This window comes from Ochlerotatus camptorhynchus, unplaced genomic scaffold, assembly GCF_037179485.1.
Source record: "Ochlerotatus camptorhynchus isolate MF236.1 unplaced genomic scaffold, CSIRO-AGI_Acam_v1.1 ptg000329l, whole genome shotgun sequence".
Classification (NCBI taxonomy): domain Eukaryota; kingdom Metazoa; phylum Arthropoda; class Insecta; order Diptera; family Culicidae; genus Ochlerotatus; species Ochlerotatus camptorhynchus.
This window is the reverse complement of record NW_027040817.1, coordinates 4,597,330-4,602,705: the sequence shown is the minus strand read 5'-3', so window position 1 is coordinate 4,602,705 and position 5,376 is coordinate 4,597,330.

The following is a 5,376-nucleotide window of genomic DNA, read 5'->3' as shown; positions in this document are numbered from 1 at the left end:
ATCTCATAATGTAATTAAAATAAAAACGCAAAATGCTGAATCCTGGATCACTAATAGAGGCGTCCGCTGGTTTTGGTGTTTATAACGAATTTTAATAGTGCCTCTAGAATGCTTCAAGCTCCTTGTTCCGTATATGTTGCAGTGCTGGCGGCAATATACTATACGCTAGAAACTATTGTCTCACTTCCACCCGATCGCTATTTCATTTCTCTTGAAAATACGAGAGCTTCTAAGTTTTTTTTTATCTTTAAGATCTTTTGTCATCACCTTTGCATGCACAGTTAATTTTTTTTTGTAAATATACATGTTTTTCAACTCACACTTATCAACCGTGTTTATTCCTATTTATTTACATGCAATTTTAACTTTACATTTGCTTTAAAAATAATCTAAATGTAAATTTAAACTTAGATTTAAGATTAAATTGTATTCGATTTAAATTTACACATGAGCGTAAATTTACGCCATGCTTGAATTTTCAATGCGGTTTTATTTTTCAATTACTAAGCGTGTAAAAACATTATTTAATATTTATTTATTTATTAAAGTTCTTAAAATAACCTCCCCCAACTTCGGTGTATATACGCTGACTACATCGTTTTGCAAAGCAATTGAGCCTAGATGTAAAGACGAAGGAAAATAAAAGTGTTGTTACTAACAGATTCTATATTTTTTTCTTTAAGATATTTACCTTGTTCAAGTAAACTGTCGAGTGTCGGAAAAGCAGCAATGACCAAACGATTTGTTCGTGCAGCATTGCAGACTTTGAAGATCACAAGTTTATCCATGTCGCTGTGGTAGATGTTTTGGTTGCAGTTATGCTATACACACTTAGAAATATTCATGTAAATTTAGGTGCTCTGAAGGTGACATATACGAGCGTCAATTTTGACATAAATTTGAGTTATAATAGACGCGAAATATAGCCCAATCAAACGTACTTTTCGTCGAGCAACGAATGTTTTAGTCTCGGAGCGCTTAATATTACATGACATGTTTGTTTACGTCTAATCTTTTATGTCAAAGACGGATTCCGTCACGTGTAAGATTAGTTATTTCTAAGTGTGTAGGTATGGTGTGTTTTATAAACAAATAGTGTTTGTTGTTTTCATGAAAGACCGTAAGAGGAGTTGGATCAACGATATCATTGATGTTGCATGCATTGCATTGAAATTCCCATGATTCCCTTTTCCGGGAAACGCTTTACCGTTTGTTTGTTTCCAAAAAACCAAATTTGACCCTCAACCTTGTTATACAAAATTAGCTTTATATGAAGTGCATTAAAAGCATTCACCGAAATCGTCATGATGTAAAAACTGATAAGTGCCTCGTGAATAATTATGTCCACAGTACACCGCGTCTTCGGCGTATACGAACTGGTCACCTATCAGTGCAAAATTGTGTAAATGAAGCTGTACATCTTGGGGGAGATACTCATAGCTTTCCACGAAGCTATTAACCAAAAACTTCAACTCAAATCTGTTTGTTTGTCCATGTAGAAGTGCTTGCTAGTACTGGTGCTGCTCACTGCAGAATTTCAGTACATTTTTGAAATTTAGTGTGCTACGCAACGCCCGCTTGAAAAAGCAATGCTTTCGCTCACAAAACAGTGTATAATAGGACATAAGAGGACCCAGCGATCGAATCACCCAAGGATAGTGTGTCGTGAAATGGTGCTTTGGCCGAACAGGAGTATCAAACTGTGTATTTCTCAGCTCTAAGTATTCCGTTATAAAGGAGTGTAACAGGAAAGTCTGGTCTATAGACACTAAAGGTGATGTGACGATATCCGTAATATTTTTAATCAAGATAAGCATCTTTAGCATTGGATAATCATGGTCATCTGATTTGTTAAGAAATACAAAAGGAATTATTTGTACAACATGCCAAATATCGCAGACTTTTGCCTTAAATTTTTTGCCTTTTCTGGAAAAATCGATAGATATTTTTGTATTTAATTTTAGCCTTGCAGCAACATCGTTTATTCGGCCTTGGAGTAAATGAGCCGAGATATTTTTCTCCTTAGCCAGACGTTTTAGTATGAGGAACAAGTCGTAGTTAACCCAACCTTCAAATAAGTCATGCGCAACGCAGGGAGGTGCTCCCATGTCAAAAAATTTGAAGTGTTTCAATTCATCAAAAATGCTATTCACTTTGACACCTCGATATGGAACACTGGATGGATTATTTTCGATCATTTTAAGATCTATCAGATGAGTCTGGGGTGTCCTAAATTCAGCTTCTTGGGCCCAATCGCTTTTGAACTCATTCAGCTCCACGTAGCAACTACTATTATACAGGAATAGGAACTACTAGAAAAAATTTCTACAAGACCAGCAAGCTGGTGAGCGCTAAGGTTATCATTCAAAGTGGTAAAAATTGACTCATAAACCCTCTCTGCAAAACCCCCTCCGTGTACAACGATGCCTTCTTCTTCCAAGACTTTTATATCCTCAAGCAATCTTCAAAAGACTCGGTTTCCCCCAAAACAAGAAAAGTCTTTAGTTTTGCACAACAGAAGAAGTTGGACGTTTTCGGTGAGGCAACACAGATGTGGATCCAAGTTACCCAGCACCATGTAAACACACAACAACTTGTGACGAGAGGTAGCGTTGCCGAGGGCATTGACTACCATTTCAGCTGCGTCCTGGTAGATAAAAATGTTTAAAGTTTTATGATTGAAAAATGAACTTTTTTTAAACTTTAACCCATCGTCGTAGTCTTGTAGGTTACCCGGAATTTTAGGTTTTTGGCGAAACACTGCTTCGTACGTCTTCTTATCGTCCCACATTGTACACAGAATTTCTAAGATTGGTACATAGAAATAAAAACTTTCCTTGTGCTCTTCATTTCCGCATGTACGATGACCGGAAAACACCTTTGGCACCAAACATGTATTTAAAAAGATTTGTTTTGCATGATTGTTGGTTTTCAAAACAAACTGAATCGTTGACGGTTACATCAGAGCAGTTTTTGTGAAGATCAGCTTGCAAAATGGCAGCTTCTCCTAAAGCGGAAACGATTTCCTCAATAGCTGTATCTGTAACATGGTTTTTCGACAACAATTTCAGGAAAAGATATCCAAATAAGGAAACGATTTTGCTTGAAGGATCATTGTGCTCAATTATTCCAACACTCTACGCCATTTCTTCCCCGTTACTTCCGGAATCTATCATTACAGGGTCATCCCCACATAATAAAGGCTCTTGAAACTTGGAACTTTTGCTTTTATCAATTCCTGTCGAATTTCCATTCCGGTGGAAATAAATTTTTTGGATTTTGAGGCTGTTGACGGTGAAAAACGGCTTTTCTTTTTGGCATTCGAAGGGACAAAAAACTGGTTGCCCTGCTGACAAATGCTGATTCAAGTGCTTCATCATTATTTTGAAGTCAGCTTCAATAAAACCACATGAATTGACGGAGCATTCGAACTGCTTCTGTATCGGATTTCTCATCCGAAAATGGCGGTGTCGCAAATAGTTTTTGTACGCGCGAAACTATTTCAAACTAATTCCACATAAAAAACACACTCTGTAATTGTCCACTGTTTGTGGACGCGCAAGTGACGGATTAAATACTCGATATCAGAAATCTGCAACTCACAAAAATTACACTTGATCGCGGACATTTTTTTTCACTACATGACGCGACGCACGTTTGAAGAACGATTGACACCAACGAAGCACGACTGATAAAAAAAAATATGTTCAGATTTAGATGAAGGTTGCTTCAAAATTACACTGATGTGTAAACATATGGTTTGGTTCCTGGGAATTTACATGTTTGAAGATTGAATTTTATATGCCGCTGATAAAGACCTACATTCGGGTAAAATTCAACCAAGAACGATATATTTTTAAGTAAACAACGATGGCTTTTAGTGTCCGTGATTGGTAGCCTCACCAAATAGACTACACCCGGATATATTCCGGGTACCCCCAGGCAGTGGCGTAGCGTCATTGGATGACACGGGGAGGGGGGGGGGCTTGGTCACTGATAATGACAATAAAATAAATAAACTTGAATAAGTAAGAAGGGTCTGATCACACCATAGGTGGATAAATTCGGGTTTTTTACTGTGTGCTCGATTCTGGGCAATGAGATGGTGGACTTACTTGCTAAAGAGGGCGCTATGGAAGGCGTTATTCACAACAAATCGCCTACAAAGAATTTTTCTTTATTTATGGTCAACAGTCACTCGCCAGCTGGCAACATAAATGTCCATTAAAGTTATGAATTATTGAAAAAATAAGTATTTTCCAAAATACCACCTACAGTTATCCAATATCTTTGAAATCGTGTTAATATTAAAACACATTAAATTTACAACAAAAAAGCACATAATGCTTAAATTGCCCAAAGTTGTTATTTTCGAGATACTCGTAGGTTAAAATTCACTCGTCGCATAATTTGAGCAATTTTTACTCTTTTGAGATGTTATTCATGAGTGTTTAATCTTGAAAGTATGTTTTAACAAAAATCCCAATTAATTTCCTTAAACTTTGCTGTTCACAGTTTTTCAATCATACGCATGAGTATGGGAAATACTTATTTTTTTAATAATTCATAACTTTTTTGATTATTATTCACCCAGTAAATACACAGTGTCAAAGGTATTTCTTTACCTAAGCTACAAAATAAATAAAAAAAAAAATATTTTAAAAAGATATGCAATCTGAGTAAACATTTCAAAAGGGCGAAAATTTCTTAAAATATGCGATAAGGGAATTTTAACCTACAAGTATCTCGAAAATAACAACTTTGGGAAATTTAAGCATTATTTTTTTTTCCTTTGGTTTGTTTTTTCCGTTGATCTTGTTTTCCGTGCTGAGCACCAATGCTACCGACGTGCCAGGAAGGCAGCTCCCACACCTGGACCCTACATATCGACCCATCAACTCATGAACCGGGGACCAACGGCTTTACTTCCCATCCGAAGGAAGGCGTGATCAGAGATGTTATGCCTCAGAACATCCCGACGGTGCCGACTGGGATTGAACCCAGGCCTGCTGGGGTGAGAGGTAATCACGCTTACCACTACACCACCGGCGCCGTTATTTAAGCATTATGTGCTTTTTTGTTGTAATTCTAATGTGTTTTAATATTAACACTATTTTAAAGATATTCGATAATTGTAGGTGGTATTTTGGAAAATACTTATTTTTTCAATAATTCATAACTTTTTTGTTTATGATTTGCCCAGCAAATGCACAGTGTCAGTAGGTATTACTTTATCTAAACTACAAAATAAAAATAAAAAAAATTTAAAAAGAAATATGAAATATGAGTAATTTTAATTTTTTTGATAATTTTGATTGTTTTTTGTAAAAAAAATATATAATTTTTTACAGTGTATATTTTTTCTTGGAAGGCACA